Source organism: Protopterus annectens, chromosome 7.part1 (genome assembly GCF_019279795.1).
Source record: "Protopterus annectens isolate FY-2018-M chromosome 7.part1, PAN1.0, whole genome shotgun sequence".
In the NCBI taxonomy this organism is placed as follows: Eukaryota; Metazoa; Chordata; order Ceratodontiformes; family Protopteridae; genus Protopterus; species Protopterus annectens.
Window position 1 is genome coordinate 352,426,021 of NC_056740.1, and position 23,991 is coordinate 352,450,011.

The window sequence follows — 23,991 nt, forward strand, 5'->3', positions numbered from 1 at the left end:
CTAAAATAATTGGGGTAGGGGAAAAACAGGAACAGATTCTAAACATTGCACTTATTTGCCACAGTAAGAGGTTTTATGTGGGCTATAAAGTCTGAAACTAGTGATTTGTCAGAACCACAAATTTTATGTGGAACACAAAAAAAATCTGGATATTCTGTGGAAAGTTGGACAGTTGAGAGGTATGGGAAATCACCTAAAACACATTGTCATTAAATACACTAAGGGGAAAACTTATACATTCAACTGAGACAACAATAGAGGAAAGAACTTTCAGACCGACCAATGCCATTAAACATAATCTGACATTTCTTATGACAAGGTATTTCTTGCTTCTGTCAGATTAGTTCGAGCCACCACCATTAACAAGCATCTATTGGATGTGTACATCAAACCTTCTATATAATCCATTTGAGCTACTACATTGCCTGTTCTGTAAAACTGGTTCTTAAACCTGAATGCATACAGTCCTACTTCAGGTGGGTTGACATTTACTTTTTAAACTGGAATTGGTCAGGAAAAGCCAACGTCCCACACAGTAATTGGCTCAGGTAAATGACAGTTTTACTTTAAACATTCCCACCCACTTTACCTCCCCAAGTAGACACCAATACTCTTGTCATTTTCATTGACCACACTGGTATCCCACCTAGTCAGTTTTTGAAGAGACACCCATCCTCATTATCACGGTTTTTGGTGCACGAGCCTTGCACATCCCGGTGTATTTGAGGATGTTAAGTGTAAACAGAACCATCCATAGTCTTAATATTTGTAAGCAAGAAGGCTAAAAAGAGGTCTTAAGCTAGTTAGTGAAGAGCTGTTGTATAGCTAGAGTCTCCTTTAAGTTTCCGTGTTCTAAACATGAGGGTATGTTATGAATTCTAGGGTCAGAAAGTTCACATTGCATGCATACAATTTTCACAGCAGCCTAAGACACCAGTTAAAATTAATCCAGGCTTTTGGGCCTATATATGAGCACTCATCTGGGATTATAGTACAAATGACATTTTCCAAAATGTCATCTGCAATGCCTTCCTATATCCTTACTGCGGAGCTAAGACTGCTGATAAATTGCAGTCTTTAAAAGGATGCATGTAGAGAAACTGGCCAAAGCTCAGCTGTCCACAATCCAGAACTGTACCTCTGCTGGAGATAATCACTGTTTTACTCTGGACATCGTGGAGTCCACTTGAAAAGCACTTTACTGAAGCTAACCGTGATCTTTACTTACATTCCAAAATAGTCTTGTTATTGGTCTGCTGCATTGGTGTATTTGGAAAGTGATGGAACTAACAGTTTGGCTATATGTTCTGTATTCTTAAAACTGTCATGCACCAGCCTTTAGAATGAAATGTTGAAAACGAAATTAGAACGTTTAGGTTACAAGACTATCACATACTTATCTACATTCTGTAGAACTGTGGATGTTTTACACATTTCTTACATATGAATTCATTTTCAAGACTTCAGATAAATTGTTCATCCGTAGCATGATGGTTTCAGAGACTTGTTTACTCGTGAGGGGGGAGGGCCAGCCTTAGCTGAAACAGTGCATTAGGCAAAGTACTGCTCTGGCACCCCTTAAGCCCCACCCACACTGAACACAAGGAACACCCTTGAGCCACACCCACAGATAGGTCACTCCCACAAAACACTCCAGTTCTTTCCATGTTTAAAATGGATGAAAAGCCCAAGCAATACAGCTTGTAGTTTGACTGCAATTGAAGGCCGAATTATCCTTAAACCTGGTTGATCTGCTGCTAGTGTAGTGTTCATCTGCAGTCAAGAGACTATTAACTTTTATTGCAAAGTGCATTGATGTTTGTGTAGAAGTTCATTTGGACTAGTGTAGCAGCAACTCTACATTGTTACTATACACCCTGACTACTTCAGCTACACATTGTGATGTGGTGGTGCTGCCAGGTGTATGCTGACCCAAAGGCCAAAAGGGAAAGCAGTGTTACTACAGTGACATCTTGAACTATGCATACAACTTAACACTGGATTTCTCAGAATTGTATTGGCAATGGGTTGCAGATGGATGTGCTACCTTTAAATTCAGTTTTAAAAGAACAGCAGTGTACTGCTATCAGGTCCACTCAAATAATTTGAAGACGAGAAACCTTGTCAAATTATTTACTCCATTGCTTGTCAAGTAAATTTTTTATAGGCAATCTTTGCCAGTAAAATTTTGCACTTGTACAAACTGTCAGGTTTCAGTTGGCACAATTAATGCTAGAGACATTGAAATAGTCAGATTTTATTTCATTGCTGGCTACTAGACATGAAATTTTAATATTGTCTGTCCCATTACATGTACAGTTCTATATGCAAGGTTTGACACTTGCCTAAACTGCCAGGTACACTTGAATTGTCACTTCATATGAAAGTGATTGGAAATTGTCATTTAATTATTTCTTTGCTGGCCAAAAGATGAACATTTCTAACTGCAGTCTTCAACAATAAGCGTTTCACTTGTACAAACTGTCCAATCTGCTTGATTTAAAACATTGGGTTTGTTGGCACAATTAATGCTAAAGACATTTAAATAGTCAGATTTTATTTAAATTGCTGGCTACTAGACATTTCTATATGCAATGTTTGACAGTTAAATGTTTAACTTGCAAGTGGCAGGTCCAGATGAGTAACTTCAAGACATTCATTGAGCTGGTTCAGTTCATGCTTCAGACACTGTAGTCAGGTTTTATTCCACGGCTGCCATTAGATGTACATTTCTATATGTCATGTTTGACAATGAAATGTGTGAGGTCCACTTGAATTGACACCCTTCATGTGAAAGAAATTGTCAAAGTATTCCTTTGCTGGCTATTAGATGTACATTTCTAAATGCAGTGTTACAGTAAAAAGTGAACTTGTACAAAACTTGATCCACTGAAGTTGACGACATTAGTTTTCAGTTGATGCACTTCATGTTGGACATCAAAATGTGTCATTTTATTTGCTGCTATTCATACATTTCTATATGCAATACTTTACAATAAATGTGTAACATGGACAAAAAGTGTCTGGTCTGCTTGAGTAATTTTGAAAAGGTTAGGCATAGCTCATGTTAAAGACATTGAAATAGTCAGATTTTATTTCATTGCTGGCTACTAAGCATATTTCTATGTAATGTATGACTGTATGACTGTTAAAATGTTTAACTTGCCAAACTGTCAGGTCCACTTGAGTAATGTCAAGACATTCATTTAGCTGGTTCATTTCATGCTTCAGACATTGTAAATGTTTGGTTTTATTCCCCTGATGCCATTTAATGTACATTTCTATATGCAATGTTTCACAGTGAAATGTTACACTTGTACAAACTGCCACATCTACTGCAGTCTTGGCACATTCCCTCTGAAAGATAGTGCATCCATTGTCTAGTAATTTATTAAAGACGGGCACTAACCCTATTGGCATTATGCAACTACACAATGAACCTAAAATCAGCCCTAGGTTCTATACAAACCTAGCCATTACCAAGTCCCCAAAACATTAGCAGATGCATAGCCATTCAGGTAAGTCACAGTAGTAGAGAACAGTGCACAACTGACAGTACGCTGAAGCTTCCCTACAGGAACTCTTTCATACTGCACAATTGTTATGCCTTACACTAAAATCTTGACTACAGGGTAAATCAGACGTGAAATCATGCATAATTTGCACACTATTCATTTCCCTAGCTAGCTAATTACTAAAGCTGCGCTTATGCCTTGCACTGAGCAAATCAATTATAGTCTGTCAAGATACCTCAAGGTCATAGCCAAGCCCACAAGTCTATCTTGTCACATAGTACTTAAGTTAGTTGTAGCTTGAAGAAGCTTCTACTGCCAGATGCAACTGACATTAGCAGTGTCAACAAAATGTTCAGAGCCACCATGACCTGTGGGAATATCTTCACTAATGCACGCTTTATTACACTGACATCCAGCACTGATAATCAGAGTAATGAGATGGTGTTAAATTCCTCCTACAGCTGTACTGCATCAATATCAGATTCAAAGTGGGTTACAGACAGAATTGAAATACCTTCAGTAACTACCAAGAGTTGCTGTATGTTGTAGAGGAAGCCAAAAGTAGCACTGAGGTGCACATTGAATGAACCTGTCCTTCACAGATTACAACAAGAGTGTTGAAAGTTGACTATTCTGTTCAGGACTAGTCATTTGGTTGATAAAAGCCTCCACTTTCCTGGGTCTCGCCTCATCTGCACCAGGAAACTGCAATTCTACCTCCAGTGCTTCAGCTAGCTCAGTAGTAGTTACTTTTGCTTTTTTGTACCTTGTGGCCATGTACTATATTAAAATACCTTCAGTTCATCAAGCAGAATCACTGCTTGATCAGTTTGCCTGAAGAGCTTTGCAAACATTTACTGACTTGTCCAACCTTCACTAATACATCATACCAGACCACCAGCACTATTAAAAACTTAGCACTTCTTGTACTACTCAGCCATGCTGCTTCAGATATGCCTTACACTGACCCTATTGGCATTATGCAACTACACAATGAACCTAAAATCAGCCCTAGGTTCTATACAAACCTAGCCAAGTCCCCGAAACATTAGCAGATGCATAGCCATTCAGATCACAGTAGTAGAGAACAGTGCACAACTGACAGTACTCTGAAGCTTCCCTACAGGAACTGTGGCATACTGCACAATTGTTATGCCTTACACTAAAATCTTTACTACAGGGTAAATCAGACGCGAAATCATGCATAATTTGCACACTATTCCTTTCCCTACCTAGCTATTTACTAAAGCTGCACTTATGCCTTGCACTGAGCAAATCAATTATATCAGTCTGTCAAGATACCTCATTAATTGAGGCCATAGCCAAGCCCACAAGTCTATCTTGTCACATAGTACTCAAGTTAGTTGCAGCTTAGAGAAGCTTCTATCGCCAGATGCAACTGACATTAGCAGTGTCAACAAAATGTTCAGAGCTACCATGACCTGTGGGAATATCTTCACTAATGCGCGCTTTATTACACTGACATCCAGCACTGATAACGGAGTAATGAGATGTGGGTTACAGACATCTCAGTAACTACCAAGAGTTGCTGTATGTTGTAGAGGAAGCCAAAAGTAGCACTGAGGTGCACATTGAATGAACCTGTCCTTCACAGATTACAACAACAAGTGTTGAAGTTTGACTATTCTGTTCAGGACTAGTCATTTGGTTGATAAGCCTCCACTTTCCTGGGTCTCGCCTCATCTGCACCAGGAAACTGCAAGTCTACCTCCAGTGCTTCAGCTAGCTCAGTAGTAGTTACTTTTGCTTTTTTGTACCTTGTGGCCCTGTACTATATTAAAATACTTTTCAGTTCATTAAGCAGAATCACTGCTTGATCAATTTGCCTGGAAGAGCTTTGCAAACATTTACCGACTTGTCCAACCTTCACCAATACATCATACCAGACCACCAGCACTATTAAAAACTTAGCACTTCTTGTACTACTCAGCCATGCTGCTTCAGATATGCCTTAGGATCCTTATCGTTAAAGTTCTGCCACTGAAACCAAGGCATTGGAAAGTGCACCCACTTCAGATCACACTGCTTTGACACTTCCTACCCTACACTTCCACCTGGTCTCAAAGTGGCTTTAAAGTTAGACCCGACATGATCACGAGAAGTGTACATTAGTTGCAGATTACCAAAGAATGAAACATCTATTGAAGACTTTGCAGCATCACTAATTACAAGATTGAGACAGCCTGATGGTACAAAAAAATGCATGCGGATTTAAAGGCAAGATTCTTGCAACACCAGAATGATGTCATAACCCTGGGCTCTGCAGTTCTCTAGTGGAATTCCCAAACTTAAGCAGTCAGTGAGAAATCCATAAGTAGTCCCAGTAACATGAAGGACAAAAAGTACCCCTTTCCTTAGTTTCATTGCATTCACAAAATGGACTGAGACAATGTTTGTGATGTTATCATGTCTGCATGAGGCACTTAAAACAAGTGTTCAGTTGGCACACTTGTCACTGTATAGATACTGTAACTGGCAATGACCCTACTTACATTGTGCAACCACACCATTATGGTGGAAGAAACATTAGCAGATAGAATAGGGTTCAACTTGTTCTAACAATCCAAGTAGGTCAGTTACAGCAGCACAGAATAGTGCCTAGCTGACGGTACTTTGTGCTGCCCTACAGGAACTCTGGCATTGAACAGTATTGTTATACCTTCCGCTGAAAGGATCAGACTACAGGGTACATCCCATGTGAAATCATGCACACTGTCAATTCTCCCCAGCTACTTACAAAAGCTGCACTTTGTGCCAAATCAGTTATCAGCGTAGTCCATCTGGCAAGATCAATTAATGGAGATCATAGCCAAGCCCACAAGTTTCTCGTAACATAGTACTTGTTAGGTTGGAGAAACTTCACTCCCCAGATGCAACTGTCACATGCAGTGTCAACAAAATGCACAGCGCTACCTCTGGTAATATCTCCACGAATATGCATTTATTACATTAAGGACATCCAGCACTGCCATTACTCCAAAGGGATTATCACTGTTTAATTCCTCATACAGCTGTACTGCATCAATATCAGCAAATGCAAAATAGGTTAACGGACAGAATTGAAATGCCTTCAGTAACTACCAAGAGTTCCTGTGCGTTGTAGAGGAAGCCAAAAGTAGCACTGAGCTGTAAGCGGAGTGAACCTGTCCTTCACAGATGACAGTGCAACATCAACAAGTGTTGAAAGTTGACTTCTGTTGCTCAGGACTAATTACAATAATTAAACATAACCAAAAAGCCTCTTTCCTGTGTCTCACCTACTCTGCACCAGGAAACTTCAATCCTACCTCCAATGCTTCAGCTAGGCTAGCTCAGTAGCAGTTGCTTTTGCTTTTTGTACCTTGTGACCCTGTATTCTGTTAAAAGCCTTTTCAGTTCAGCAAGCAGAATCACTGCTTGATCAATTTGCATGGAAGAGCTTTGCAAACATTTACTAACTTGTCCAACCTTCACTAATGCATCATACCACACTACCAGTGTTACTAATGCATCATACCACACTACCAGTGTTACTAAAACGTAACACTACCAGTGTTACTAAAACGTAACACTTGTACTGCTCAGCAATGCTGCTTCAGATATGCCTTAGGATCCTTGCCTTTTGTAAGTTCTGCCACTGAAACCAAGGCATTGCAAAGTGCACCCACCTCAGATCACACTGCTTTGACACTTTCTACCCTACACTTCCACCTGGTCGAAGTGGCTTTACAATTAGACCAGACATGACGAAAATAGTTTGTACCAGAGTTAGAGAATGTAAACAGTGTACATTCATTGCAGATTATCAAAGAATGAAACTGCATCTGAAAACTTTGCATCAGCAATTACTAGATTGAGACCGACAGCCACAGGGTACAAGAAATGCATGTGGATGTAAAGACCAAATTAAATTCTTGCCTGAACACAGTTTCCTTTCATATTAACAGCCACTGTCATAACCCTGGCCACTGCAGTTTAGTGGAACTCCCCAACTTGAGTTCATTTCACACAATGTCACTGGAGAAAGCCAACAGCAGTCTCAGTAGCCTGGAGGAAGGAGAAAAATACACATTTCCTTCGACAGTTTCATTGCATTCAGCAATACAGACAGTCTGTGACATTTCTATATGCAATGTTTCAGTGAAATGTTATACTTGTTCAAACTGTCTTGAGTCACTTAAAAACAGTAGGCTTGTCACAATTCATGTTAAATATACTGTACCATTGTCAGATAATTGATCAAAGACTGGCAGTGACCCTATTGGCAGTAGGCAACTATACCTTCAGTACACATGCTGAAACATCAGCAGATGCAAGAACATGGTTAGTCAGCTTCGTTATAGCCATTCAGGTAAGTTACAATATAGAAGTGCATAGCTGACCATACTTTGTGCTTACCTGCCAACTCCACTGTAGTGCTTCCCTACAGAACTCCCATACTACAGAACTGTTGCGCCTTCAGCTTACAACTGTTCTGAAGTCATACAAAATTTGCACACTGTCAGAGTCATACCTAGCCACTTATAAAACCGCACTTTTCTTGCCTTGCACTGTGCTATTATAACAGCAGAGTCTGGCAAGATATTTCGTTAATAGAAATAATAGCCAAGCCCACAAGTCTATCCTGTAGCATAGTACTTAAGTATGTTTTGATCAGTTTGAGTTTGGAGAAGCTTCTCGCCCCAGATGCAACTGGCAGAGTCAACAAAATGCAGAGCTACCACTACCCCTCGCTTTTTCATTATATTAAGGACATCCAGCACTGAATCCCTTTGGATTAATGTGGCAAAGGGTTTTCAGTTCCGCCTACAGCTCTACTGCATCGATATCAGCAAAGTCATTGTGGGTTAAAAGATTCTGCAAGTCTTTGAGCTGCAAAAGCTTATAATCAGAAACAGAGCGGTCTTGTATGTTGTAGAGGAAGCCAAAGGCAGCACTATGAGCTGCAAGTTGAGTGAACCTGGCTTCATAACCAAAAAGCGTCCTCTTTCCTGGGTCACTAGCTCAGTAGCAGTCACTTTTGCCTTTTCATACCCTGTGGCCCTTCTGTTAAAAACCTTTTCAGTTCAAGCAGAATCACTGATTGATCAATTTGCATGGACTAGCTTTGTAAAAGTTTACTGACTTGTCCAGCCTTTATTAATACATTATACCAGCACTATTAAAACTTAAGCACTTTTCATTGTACTGCTGCTTCTGAATATGCATTAGGATTCTTCCCTTTTGTAACTTTTGCCACTGAAACTAAGGCATCATAAACTGCACCCACTTGGTATCTCACTGCTTTCACACTTTCTACCCTACACTCCCACCTGGTCTCACACAGTGGCTTTAGTTAGACCAGAGACATCCCGAAATATTTTGTACCTCTGAGTAGAGGATGTAAACAGAGTGCACGTTAGTTGCAGATTACCAAAGAATGAAACTGCATCTACTGAAGACTTGCAGCATCACCAATTACTAGATTGATATTACGACAGCCACAGGGTACAAACAATGCACATTGATTTAAAGACCAGATTCTTGCCTGAACACCAGAATGTTTCCCCTTCATATTAGAGCCATTGTCATAACTCTGACCTCTGCAGTTTTTGAGGGGAACTCTCAAACTTTGAGTTCATTTAATACAATGTCAGAAAACCACCAGTAGTCTCAGTAACCTGGAGGAAGGACAAGTACTCCTTAGCTTCCACACTTTCATTGCATTCAGCAATACGGACAGCCAGTGACATCTGTTCCTGATGACTGCAATCCAATATAATGGAATAGTACTTGGCATCTCTTATCTTTTGCAAAATAGTGTCAGACTTGGACATTAACATTATCAAGTCATTCTGAATGGTTCTCCCCGGGTAGTGATAATGGATCTCAGCATTACTGAAACGAAGATGCTCTTTTATTACTGGATCAAACAGCTGCACTAACCAGAGGAAGTTGCCATTACCACTTGTAAAGAGTCGATACTCACTACCCCTAAACGCCAAGTTATGTTGGGACAAGTACTGAGATTGCAGTCTTTCCAGAACATTTCCAGTATTTTCTCAGACTTCTGTTCTCATGCTGGTGATCAATGGTGGAGCTATTCTTAAGCCTCAAATGCAAGTCACTGCACTTAGCAGCAGTTGCTTTAGGTTTCACTGACCGCTCGTGTTCTGTAAGCTTTTGTCCCAATTTTTTCCAGTCACTACTTTCAGAATACACCAACCAAGACCTTCTGACTGTCACCATTTGCAAGTTTATTATAAAAGATAGGATTGAATCTTCTATGGTGATCATAGGGGAAACAGATTCATTATCTGAACAGGCCCTGCAGCACTTGACAGCAAACTTAATCATCCATGGGATCTGGCCATTTACCAGGGTCACCATAGACTTCCCTGTGCATTACTGGACTGACTTCCTTATTTTCCTCCTTGGTCAGATTACATGACTTGCTCCTAGCACTGAACAGAGGAATACAGTCAATGGATGCCTCAGACACTGAGCTCCACACTCTGCATTACCACCTGCAAGGTCAGAGCCATTATCACACCCGACTCAGGACTTGCATCCAGTACCAGTATTCTCAACATCTACCATACAGCAAGCATCGCTGGGACTTTGGCAGGAACTGTCACTTTCACCTGGGCTGGAAGTGATTGCTTGGCACCAGAGAAATCTGCCGCTCAAAGCATTTCACTGTCCCAGTCTTGCCACTGACTGTCTAATGTCGTACTAGACTGCATAAATCGCATCACTGAAGCACAAACTATCCACTTGCAATTCTCTGGGCCTTTCTTTTTCTATTTGCTGCACCAGAAAGCTTCTTTGGACCTTTTCCAGGCCGTCTTAAAATAAATTTTGGAACTTCAGATGTTAGGAAAGGAAATTGCAGTGTTCATAAAACACCCTCAATTCTTAGAGCTGCCTACCCACCCAAGTCTTGCAATTCACCCAACTAGGCCTTGCAACAACTGGTTGTATAACTAAGTACACATATTAGAGCCAACTTTATACACAAAATTAGAAAACAGCAGAACACTGTACCGGCTTCTCAATTTCTGGCACTAAACAGCCAATTCAAATAAAGAATCAAGTCATCTGGAACTAGTTTGCATACATTGAGCACATTTACCCCCATCTCATCCTATCCATTTACTTGTAAACATTTTGAATGCTATTACTGTATTGGTTTATAAAGTGATGTGGCTCATTTTTCATCTAAATTTACTGTTCACAGATTGTGCCTACAATGTAAGGCATCAGGAATGCTATTCAGTTGTCATGGAAGTGTTTACCGATTCACAGATCGAGAGGATGCAGTATTCATTGGAGCACTTGAAGCTTCCAAATATTTCAACAGTTGGTTCCAATCAAGTTCAAGGTAACCAGTTTCCCAAAGATGGCTTCCAAATATTTCAACAGTTGGTTCCAATCAAGTTCAAGGTAACCAGTTTCCCAAAGATCTATGAAGGACAAAACATTAATGTAAACATACTGTATGTTAAAAAAAAAAAAGGCAAAAAGCCATCATTGATGCTCCCCACAGACTATCCTAAGTCACTAAGAACCTCCTTATAATACGATACAAAACCTACCACCACCAAATACCTTTGCAGATAACTACACTGATTAACTGTCCTAGACATTTTTCAAAAGGAAAATCACAGCTAGCCAGGCACTGTGGTATATAAATATTGCACACTCTACGTTTACAATTAGTAACGTCATTCTCACAGCAGCCAACAACTTACATATACAGGTTCATACTAGGCTAACTGCCCTAGGGCATTTATAAGCCTAGCCAGACTGTTTGGCTTTTGCCACCCATTTTTAAATTTATTTTGCTATGCCCTTTTTTGAGGTTAGTATACTGTGCCTCTGTCTAACAGTGACACAGAAGTGATACCCGGGGTAAACCTACGATCTTCCCATCCACTCGCCAAGATTCCTCTGAGTCAATGAGGGACTCTGCCTGCCTAACCTGGAATGGGATTTTATTCCAGAGTGAAGGGAGCCTTTTTATTCCAGAGTGAAGGGAGCCTCCGGGTTATGAATCTGTCCCTCCAGCATGTCCTATATTTCAATGCTGAGGTTCAAGTCTCAAGAGTGTAGCTCGATGGGATTTGGATTTTGAGGTGCAGCATGCCCATTAATTCCGGGTTGGACATGGCTTTATACATCAGGCACAGAACCTCTTAACAGGCAGTATGCCACTGAGTAGAGCTGGAGTTTCTTTAACCGGGCAGCATATGGCATCTGTTTGAGCCCTTTGATCCTCTTGGTGAGGTACTTTTGGGGGTCTTACCAGTTGCTGCAGGTGTCTGGTAAGGTACATCCCAAAAGGGGCATTGTACTCAATTATGGGCCTGATGAAGGATGAGTAAAGAGGCACGATGACCTCCCCTGATCTAGATGCGAATCCCTTCATGATTAGGTGGGCTATATAAAATGTTTCTAACCACTTTGGCCACGTGGTTGTCAAATGAGAGATTACCATCAACTTGGGTCCCCAATTACTTCTTCTGTACTTTTGATTACCACCTATGTGGTAATTTGTGGGCACTGTTTTTGCCAAAGGGGATGACTATACACTTTTTGGCATTTAGCTTGAGGCCATGGCTCTGGCACCATTTGTCTGTTTCTATGAGGCCCTTTTGGAGGATACTTGTGTCGGCTGGAGTCAATTATGGCACCCAGTTTGCAGTCGTCTGCGAACTTGGTCAGCCACAGTCCTTCCGTGTTGGCCTGTACCTCCGAGAAATATATACCGAACAAGAGAGGTCCCAGGACTGAGCCTTGTGGGACACCACTTGTAACCGGTTTGGAGTCTAACATGGCTCCAGCAATTCTAACCATGTGGGTTCTGTCCTTGAGCCAGTTTGCAATCCATCTAGTGACATAGGGGTTTATATTTAAGCTGGTGAGCTCATCTATAATGCCTGAGTGGGGTATTGTATCTAAGGCTTTTGCGAGGTCCAGGTAGGCTGTGTGGACCACCTTCCCCTCATCAATGGCCTTGGTGACTGTTTCAAAGAAATCTACCAGGTTTAAGAGGCAGGATCTGCCCTTAAAGCAGAACTGGGTAGGATCCAGTGTCTGTAGGTCCCCAATATCTATTTATTAGGTCCATGATGATCCTTTCCATAGCTTTGCAGACCAAGCTAGTCAGGCTTATGGGGCAATAGTTTCCAGGATCTGTTGAGGCACCACCTTTGTGGAGAGGGACCACTGTTGCTGTACGCCAGTCTTTGGGTACATATCCTGTAGTAAGGCTGAGATTGAACAGTAGTTTTATGTTTGGGTTTAGTTCTTCTTGGAGTTCATGTAGGACGCAGCCCGGGACACTGTCTGGTCCCATTGATTCTGTGTTTTTTTGCTTTGGAGAGGGTAGCTCTTACCTGAGCATCTGAGATGTCAGGTGGGCAGCACTCTGCTAGGATAGATATTTGCCCTTTTGGTGGGGAAGGGGGGGGGGGGGAGAAGTTTGCGCTGAACCTGTCAGCTAGGATGTTGGTAATGTCTGTGGGATCTGTGTATTTTGTCATTTTGGACTAATTCTGAGCATATCTGGGGAATTCCCACCCAGGTTCCTAACATAACTAAAGAAAGCCTTGCGATTATCCTTAGTGTCCTGCGCAATTTTTCTCTCGAAGCTGGCCTTAGATGATTTTTATGAGTGCCCATAGTTTTTTGCTAATACTGATCACAGATGCCTTCCCTTTTTGGGATTTTACTCATGTAGTAGCTTCCTCCTATTGTATAGATTGTTTATGTCCACCAGACAGGACACCTGCCTTTGGAGGATTGGGTCTTGGTTTTGTTTGGGATTGCATGATGCATGTGTTTATAAAGGATTCTGCAGTCTGGGCCGTATTTTCCACAGGCCCGGGGGCTTTGAAGGATTCCACCTCTGTTTTGATGAGTGCAAATTTTGCTTTAGAGAAGTTTATCACTGTGGTTTTCTGGGCAGGGGCCGGGGTCGGGATGTGAATATCTAGTGAGATTAGTTTATGGTCCGATCTTACCAGTGAGGGATACACCTCTGGTCTGGAGCATAGAGTCCCCATGTTGGTGATCAGGTCCAGTAAGTTTGCCCTCTTGTGGGAGAGGTAACAAGTTGTTCCATAGCATTTGAGTTTATAAATTCCAGGAACCTTTGGGCTATGGTGTTGGAGCTAGAGTAATGCTCCCAGTCTGTTTGGGTAGTTGAAGTCGCCCAATACAATGGTGTTTGGAGACCCCTTCATATTTTCCAGCGTTCTCAGGAAGGCAGAGTGGGGTTCCTGGGTTTGGGAGGGTGGTCTGTAGCAGGCTATAAACTGGAAGGCAGTTTTACCCACTGTTAGTTCCACATGGATAGTCTCTGATGCTTTGTGCTATGCCACCAACCTGGAGGTGTAGGCATCTTTGACGAATATTGATACTCCCCCTCCTTTTGTGGTTTGGTCCAAGTTTTGGGGCAAAAAAACATGGTATGATGTATAACCTGGTAGTGCTGGGGTGCTCTCGGGAGCCTTGAACTAGGTTTCTCTGTTACTGCACAGATATCCATGTTCTCCATGCTAAGAACATAGAGTGCATGCATCTTGAGGTTTAGGCTTCTGGCACTGAGTAGCATTACTTAGTTTCTTATCCCTTGTGATACCTATGGAGGTGGGGTTGTCTTGAGCCTTGCCTAAAAAAGGCACTATGGGGGTGGCAAGAGCCTTTGCCAATATCAGAAAGCCCAAGGGTGACAGGTGCAAGCTGTCCCTAGTGAAGCATCATGGCTTGTCGAGCATGTCATCCCAGGCTGACAGGCATTGGATCCCCTTTGAATGACACCAATACTTAAGCCAATTGTTGAAATTGCTAGTGTCTTCATATTGTGGCATCATTCTTGGCGAGGGTAAGATGCTACTCAAGGTCAGGGTCATACCGGCCTGGGCTACATGCTCAGAGCTCCTCTGTGTCTCTTCATGTAGTTCAGGGAGGTAAGTCTCAGGTCATTCACACCAGCATGGACAATGACAGTCATATTTGTACTTGCCTTGGGAGTGACCCAAGTGCTTGTGTTGTGGCAGATCCTAGCACCCAACAGGCAGCTCACCGTGACCTTGTTCAGCATGGTGAGCGGGATGCAAGTGTGCCTGATAGAGTCACCTATTACAAGTGTATCAGGTGTGTTTAGCCTTAAGGGCTGTGATGGTTCGGCACACTGGCTTTGTGAGCTATGTGTTGCACATGTTTGGGGTAGCGGTTGCTTGGGTGTCTGCTTTGGAGGTCTCTGCTGCTTAGGCAGATTTTTAATTTAGAGCAGAGTATGTTTTTGTGCGTTTGGTTTGCTGTCGTGGTAGGTCTATGCGTGACTGGAATTGTAGTGAGTGTGGTTTCCTTCTCCTCAGTTTGGCTATATGGTTGCATCTCTCATGTGTTGCAATTTGTTGGGGAGGAGGGTTGTCTGTGTACATGAGGCAGTTGTAACATTGCCTCAAGATTCCCAGATTCACCAGCTGGACTGGAGGGGAGATTGACAACTGACCTTTGGACATGCTAGAATAGTATTGGGAATTCCTTTATAATTGAAAAAAGGGCCACTGGGGAACAAGGTACTCAGGAGTTTGAGAGGGTGAATAAGGTGTTTATTATGAGAACTAGATCAGTTCTAAGGGAAAAAGTGAAGAGCAGACTTTGTGGAGCCCAGAATGGTTTAAACCCAATTAAGCAGCGTTGCCAGATGCGGGTTTTATACAGGGGGGACTTGAGAGCTAGAAATTGGCCCAAAACAGACAATAGACTACCAGATTCTTGTGCTGGGAACACTCCAGGGATAGATTGGCTGCTCCAAGCTCCAGTGATAGATTGGCTGCTCCAAGCCCCCCACGGCCACTGGTGAACAAAGAAGCCTCCCTTTATCCAAGAAAGAAAATGGATAACACAGGAACTTTCCAAAAGTCCAGAATACAGCAAAGCCTGTATTTGGACTACTCTAGGTCAGGAAAGACTGGAAACTAGGATAATTTTTTCTTTTTTGCAACAGGAAAACGCAATAAATATGTAACACAGGCTTCATGAACTTTAACCAAACTGGAAAAAATTGGAGAACTTGAACCAAATAACATCTGTCCAAGTTTAAACCAGACATACGCATTACTACCCTATTATCTTTTAATTGAAATATCCAAAAACTCTTACCCTTACATGATGCTTTAAATGAATTCAATGCAACTTTCAAAATAGCCGGACAACTCCTAGACAGAAGATAGGAAGAACAAATAATGCAATTTGGATATCCAACAAGAGTTGGATGCTAAAGCAGGATAAATAAATGTGGAAAGATTGGTAGAAATACAATACATCACAATATTTTAGAATGCTCCACATCTGAAATAAAAAGCAAATAAGGCAAAAATGTATGCTAGAACAGCACTCTGAATAGCTAACACAACCCTAAAAAGATTCCAGTCATCTATTAAAGGAATCTTGCATCCTGGTCAAATTTCAACCCTAATCCCCCACCCAAAAAGAAGTCACTCAAACCTGTAATAGAATTCATCTCTTATTTCATAGATGGAATGAAATTCGTAACCATAGATTCTCATATCTAATCCCAACACTGCCCAACAGCCATATATCACTACGTCCACTTTCACCTTCAAACCAGGGCCCCCACTGTATATAATACTCAAACCATACTCAGCTTCAGCTTTTCCAAATGAGTACCTTAAACAGCAGCCATTAGCATTGCCCATCTTGTCTCAATCCTTATAAACAGGTCAATCTTGGAATTCCACGTTCCCTTTTTTGGAAACCATCACACATTATCTACACAAAGTAGGAAATTAAACAGACATAATTAACCTTAGACCTAAAGTGATCTTAGGTTCATGGGAGAATAGTACGATAATTGCCATGAAGTCAGAATCTGACTTAACTCTGCTTATGAGTTCTCTCTCAACCATCATGCTACATCCACCATCTCTGAAATACTTGAAAAACATGGCTTCCATACCTCACATAGTACTAACACTACACTTCTAACCCTTATAGATACGGTTAATAAAGAAATAGATTAACTAGCCTCCCCTTATTCCTATACTTTTCTACAGTCTTAAAGGCAAATTATCACAGCAAACTTCCAAAAGTCCACATTAGGTACATCAGAGATCACAAAGGGGAATCTAAAACAGAAGATGAGTAAAATAGAAGTTAGAGATGCTGACGTTATGGAATATTTGCAAAGTGAACCAATTACTTTGGAAAAAGTCTAACCCAATGTATGTCACAGGATGGTGGAACAATTAGTCCCCAAAGTACGGAAAACAGAAAGGAAGAAATATGGAAAGTATAATATATTTAATAGGGTTCAATATTTGCCAATTGGAAAAAGCAAAACAAATCAGGACCAAAAAACAGCACCAAAGAGTTGCAGAGAAATACAGGCAAAGGCATCTGGATATGCAAAATTTCACAATACAAAAAATAAGAAAGCAAAAGGTGAGAGAGGATTAGCAACAGTGAAGATATAGAAACTGAAGTCATGGGTTACCCAAGAGGTGAATGATTTAGTGCATCAAATCCTACAGTGGTAATGGCAAAGCTGGATAGAACAACGAGTAACAAAGGATAAAACAGGCGGAACAGGAAGCATGTGATCACTTGTCACATGATTCTCTACAGCAGTCAGCAGAAAATGAGTACAAAAGTATAGATGGAGCTGCACAGCAACTGCAGGAGCAAACATTGGCAACTGATGCAGTCAATGTTGTGTAGAGATAGACAAGTGAAGCCCTATTATGAAAGAGCAACAGATGATGCAGGATGCAGCTTAAGACAAAATATCACAGGAAGAAGTTTATAAACTTTCTGTAGAATCTGTGAAGCAAAGGGAGAGCAAAGGTAAAAGTCTATTTAATACAGATGGATAGACATATTAAATATCACAGAATGTCAACACAAAATCTTAGAAGTCTGAGTAAACAAATGAACACGGTACTTAAACTGTCAACAGAAATCTGTGTAACAGAAGTAAATAGGCAATTTGCAGCTAAATTAACAAGAGTCTTACCACAAACAATGCAATAAGGGCAAGGAATGGAAGAAATCAGATATCATGGAAGTGACAGAGAGAACTACAAAGGAGTTAAGACAAGACATGTCGCTGTTAGAAGAGTACAGAAGAGGGAACAGATAAACAATACTCAGATGTGATAAAAGCAACGCAAGGTATCAGAACAGATCAGGATCTATCATGCATGGTCACAAGTTAGACTGAAAATTATAAGCACACAAAATGTAGAAGGTATGCCAATAAATGTAAAAGTACAAAATAAGCAATTTACTGATGACCTACACATTCCTGAGTGTTGTTGACCCAAAAAGGTTTTAGAGAATTGAAAAAAAAAAGAAAAAAAGGCAGAAGTGAAACACCACCAAAAAAACAAAAAACCCAACCCCCCCCCCCCAGAAATAAATACATTTTGGCAAAATAGCTATGAAGATCCTGTGGAACATAAGTATGCTGAATGGATAGAAAAAGTAAAAGAAAAAATAAGTTCAAATGAACAGGATATGAAATGGGATGAAGTAAGACAGAGAAATTGAAACAAAGTGAAGCAAAGATCATAACTGGAAAACACTAGGCCCAGATGCAGTACCCAACTTCTGGCTAAAAGTATTAACATCTTTATATGAATATTTAGACATTAAATGTACACTACATTCTAATATGCATTCTACTACAAATCAACAAACTGAACAGCAAAGAGGAAGGAAAAAAAAAATGAAAACCCAGAAGGAAGAAAGGAAAAATTAAGCATCTTTATTAGGTTAAGGGCCCCCCTCTGCAACCTCTCTGATGGGGGAGCCCCCTAATGTGTGTATACATCAGCTCCATGATTGTGACAATTCAAACTAGGGAGAAATCTTCCAAAAGAAGGGAATCATTGCTGGCACATTAGAAGTCACATGCCAGCAATGATTTCCAATGGAAAACTGATTTTGTTCCCCTTGGCTTTTTTTTTGTCCAAGTGACACATGGGGAATTTTACCTCTGCCATCTGTACAGAAGCCTACAACATGTTCATTTGATGTGTAGTGGGGGAAATAACTGTAAAGGGTCCTTGGACCAGTTCATTCCCCAAGTGTTTTTGTCCATTTCCAACATACTATAAACATTTATTACATGATTTAAGGTAGTATTATTGCTGTTAGATCTGATCAGGAAGGATAAGAGTGCAGTAAGAGGTGGACAAGGTTCCATATCACCACACACTTGGTAAGCATTTGGGAAAGTCTTTGAAAGCAGATGTCCTAAATTTTACTCAGGCCACAGATGGGATATTTGGATGGTGCAGATAGTAGTGGAGTTTTGCAAAAAAAAAAAAAAAAATCATAAAACAGCAGCCATATATTTTTTTAAATAAAGTGTACCTATACAGAACTGCAAATAAGACAGTTTATATTTATAATAAAACTTATGTTGAGAGGCAACTTTGCTAGCAGTTGCTTTCAAATTATGGAGGAGAGGGGATGGAGGCTTCCAGTAACGTATTATAGGGCAAAATACAGCTTTTTGTAAACTTGCCATTTACATTACACAGCATTACAGGATGTAAAGCAACATCTAAACCCTCTGGTTGAACAAGAAGCACAACACAAAAGCTCATAAATTAGCAGGTTAAATTTAATAAAGTCCTGGATTACAATCCAGTACATAGATCTGATACTGTACGACAGTCTCTGCGAACAGTGAACTCTCCACAGTCCTTGTTGATGTGGAAGTAGGAAAGCATCCCCAGCAACAGAGGGAAAGGCAACAGAATGGGAAGAGGCTAAGAATACATTTGGACTGCAGGCTAGAGAGGATTTAGTAGAACCTGATGTTAAAAAGGGTCTATTACTTATCGAAACCCAACTTCAATGGTCGTTCATTGAACACAATCAGCATATGGCTGTCCAAACATTCACATCAGCAAACATGCAGACACTGCAGTATACCAAATCCACCAAAGTGGGGGGCTACACCCCAAACCCCCAACATATATACCAACTCCAAGATCACACTACAGTGTGGAAAAGGGCAAAATTCCATATGTTGGGCAAGTAATTTGCTTCCCTGGGGAAAACCTTCGCTGATGTGAATGTCTGATGAATGGCCATTTGCTGATTTGTGTTTTGATAAACAACCATTCACTGAAGTTAGGTCGCGACGAAGTAATCTTACACCCATTAAAATAAAAAAGGATAATTATTAGGGCATATAAACTATTGCATGACAACTTACATGAATCAATCAGAAGAGGTGAGAAAGCATTAGGAAGAGATACTGGATAAGCAATTCACAAAGAAACAATGGAAGGATACATGTACGGCTCCCAAATATGCAACAATCACCAGATCCAAGATTTTTGCTTGAAAGTGTTTTGCATATGTATTTTTACACCACAAGCAGACTCCACAGAATTTTTCCTGAGGTAGCTTGTGAATGTTAGATGTGTGATGGGGAAGAAAGGTTACGGATAACATTTTTTGGGGAGCATAATGAGTTGACAGACTTTAAAAATTCCCTGCAGACCGTCAGAAATAGTGAGTAAACAAATTGGAATTGGCATAACTGAGGAAATTATTTACACATAGTAGGTCCTTGCGGAGTTTAATTCTGGTGGCTGACAAAAGCAATAACTAGGAAATGGAAATAAAATCTAAACCAACCATACTTGAAATAGTGAATATTGTAACAGAGATAAAAGAACTGCAAGTAGGATCTTTACAAAGGGGTAGGAGCAAATTATGTAGAAATAAATGGGAATTGTGGAAACATTACATGCAGAACAATGTTTTGGAGGAGGAATGAGGTTTAAGGAAGGCAAGAACTGAATGAGCTTTGTAATGTTAATTGATAACGACTATACCTGAAATATTAGGTTTGCAACAGAATATTAATATGGCTCGTTATGATTGCCCAGGTTATAAATAATTCATAAAGATGCTTCTCATTAAAAAAAAGCATCCTGAGGAACATTTTCTTACAGATGCAGAACTGTCTAGGGGCTGCATGGAGACGCTGTTGTGGTAAATTCTAGACACCAATGAATTATACAGCGATTAATAATTTTATTTGAATTTAAATTTATTTAATATGCTAACCTGGTTACATAAACCAGACCCTTTCAACCCTCAAGGGCAAGGGAAAATAACACAAAAACATACATATACAACTAATGGAAGTATAGATGACTGGATGAGAAGACAAAACCCAGAAAATGATTGAACAGGCATTGAACAAGTCAGTCATGGGGTTAAATTCTTCCCGTGGATGCAGTCCAACAAAACTTTGTTACATTCTTGAGACACTTCTGAATTTCTACCTATATAGTATGCTCTTCCATTTTTAGAAACCATTATAGCCATTATGAAGAACACTAAATCATTAGTCTTACTACAGAGCTATGCACCATAAACATTTCTACTTGACCTAACTTTGTGAATAAAAATTAAGTGGGAGTACATTAAACAATGGTGCCCTGGCACAAGCAATATTCAGTTTAATTCTGCATGGGAATGGGCACAGAATTTACAGCAGAATTAAAATATTTTTTTTGAAAAAAATAATCTCCTTTGTAGGTGGCCTCATCCTATGCATACCTTTATTAAAACAATTGACTCAGAGACTGTTTGTACCTTTGAGGAATACAGAGCTTTCCCCACACTGACCTTCACCAAACCAAAATGTGTCCAAAATAAACTGCCCTGTGTTTGATGAGTCACATGTGGCAGTTCTTCCTTATGCTACAAACTTCAGCTTATCACTTTCACTGACACTAACTTGCTTCTTTTACCAAGTCTAAATATTTTCAGTGAATATCTTCTACCACATTAAAGTATCCTTCAACCATATACTGCCCTCCAGTTTCTGCTCTTACCTTGTTTTTATTTTCGTATACGATAGAACGCACTATCCTCCAGCTCATTCAATTTTAATTTCTGTTAGGGTGGAGACTTAGAGTAGTGGTTAACATTGCCGCCATATAGCATGTAGTCCTTCAGTTTGATTGGGGGATGAGATGACGTCTGTTGGTGTCTTTGGGCTTTTCCTGGCTGGGGGGGGGTCACCACAGCAGAACTCCAGTCCGCTAATGATTGGCAGAAGATTTTACATGCCGAGTTGCCAGCCCTGACAACCTTCAACAAAGGCATGCCCATTCACATGCATATCTCCACAAAGACATGCTAGCCGAGAATCAAATAGCATCTTACTGTAAGAAGACAACTCTACGTCTTTGTGGCTCATATGTTCATAGATTAGTACTAAGCGAACTGCTCTTGCAAGCCATTTTAAGCCTAGCCAATTATACCTTGCGAGACTCAAACCCTGCACAGTGTTTGCAAGGTAACACCTTAACCATTAGGCCACCATCCCTGGTGTATTAATGTCACATGTATGTCCATGTGAGTTTCCACCTGAAGCTTTTGTTTCTTTTCAGAGACATGCTGTAGGTGATCTTGATCCTGCAAATGTCCCGTTGTTGTAACTATCAGGACTGAGGTTTGTAGATGTACTACCCAGGATTAATCTGTTTTGCACATACTGAAAGCAGGGATAGACTATGCCGCCCCTGCAACCCTGAATTTACCTACGAGTTTCAGTGAAAGAATTAATATAATCATTTAGTGTCGCAGTTGTTTGACTAGTTGAACCAATCCTTTGACTATACGATTATAAACATTCTGCTTATTTCATATTCTTTGTACTTTAATCATAAATGTAATCAGTTTAATTTATTAACTATTTTTTGGTGAAAAGTACTTTCTAACACTTATCTTTTTACTCTTAGTCCATCATGCATGCCCTCTCCTCCCCCACAACTTTCCTCTTCAGCTGTATATCACCATACTGTTTAAGTGTCTTGTGTACCCACATCATATCTTTCACCCGCATTCAAGTGTGAATAAATTTAGTTCCTGTAATATCTCCAGTACTCCTTATAACCCTTGTCTTATAGTCCATTTCTTATCCGGCTGGCCTTTTCTTGCAACTTTTCAAGTTGGACCGCTGTGGCAGTGTGTATTGTGCATTACTTTTTCCCCATAGATACGTACTGCCATATTGCTTGGAACAGAAAAGACATTCCTGAAGCATCAGAACCCCTAATCCCTTTAACATTGCTAGTATGCAATGGGATCGGCTCATCTAGAAAGCTGATCGCTAGTATTAACTGCGTTGCACTGAACTTGGCCGCTGTTAATCTTCAGTGACTTTACCGATCGCTATCAAAAGAAGAAAATGTTAAAAAAAGGAAATGATTGTTTGTGATTAGTGGGCAGTATGTGGCCGTTGCTCTTCGAGATCGGGAACCTTTGCTCAGTTTAACATTCATGCACGTAGATGCACTGCTCCTGGAAACTGACCCGTAGTGCAAGAAAGATGACTTGCTGTTGTCAGCAGAAACAGCTGTAAAAACTAAAAAGGAATAGATAGAATTATTATGTTACCACTACACACAAGTCTCTCCGAGTATTGAAAAAATAGCGATCTTGGCAAAATGGCTAATGCAATTATGTGCTGCAGTAGTATAGATGCTTACAACTTCTTGTTGCAATATTTCCAATTTAAAAAACCTAAAATACACATTTTTTACTGAAAATCACTAGGAACTCGAATGACAGCCATTCGATTCACATGGGGAAACAAAACAAGAGTGAGACAGGATATCTAAAAGAAAAAGACACTGGGTGGGAATGAGTGACGTAGCAAAGCTGGTGTAGCTTCAGTCATCTATAGTTTAGACCCGAATTTTAAACGCTGGGATTGTCCCTTTAAACTGGACACTCACATACCAATAATATTACAGTTACTCTCCAACCCTTATATTACTACAGCTAAACATACTTGAACCTTAAATTGGACACTAACCAAAGTAATTAATGACTCTTCTTTCAATCACACACAATATGCTTCCATGCCCCCTGCTTTTTTCAATCACACACAAAAAATGCTTGGTTCACAAATATAAATCCCAAGCGCTGCCCTGCTACTTTCAAATCACACAATTACATACTTCCCTAGCCCCTGCTTTTTTCAATCACACACAAACATACAAAAAATGCTGCTTCCTTCACAAATATAAATCCCCAGACCCCATCCCATCCCTCACTTACCTCCTAGCCACCGAAGTAAGCCACATAAGGATGGTCTTCTAAACTTGAGTTAAAACGCCAAAACATGCTCCGTTCCTTTCCTAGTAGCCCACGTGGAGGAACTCCGAACCGGACAAACAAAACGACGCTGACCCACATCTATAGATTCCAAAAAAAGATGCTTTCGCCGACAGCCAATAGGTGCACCCACCTCTCTAGCTCATCAATGAAGGAAGGAGCGAGAGGCGGGAGTTAGCCGTTTATATGTGCTAATTGGATCAGTGGCCGTGATGTCAGTGGTGCGAAATCACCACTGATATGGAGCATTATTCAAACTAACCTAGGAGTAGCCACTCACATCACCTCCAGCATGTAC

General features: G+C 40.5%; 1 long non-coding RNA gene across 1 annotated transcript; it reads right to left on the minus strand.

Moving 5' to 3' along the window:
- Nucleotides 1-2,241: 2,241 nt before the first annotated feature.
- LOC122807768 lies at nt 2,242-23,925 on the minus strand. Its single transcript, XR_006365721.1, has 2 exons — nt 23,637-23,925; nt 2,242-10,960 (listed from the first exon to the last, which is right to left on the minus strand). It is a non-coding gene; the product is annotated as an uncharacterized LOC122807768 (long non-coding RNA).
- Between the last annotated feature and the right edge of the window lie 66 nt (nt 23,926-23,991).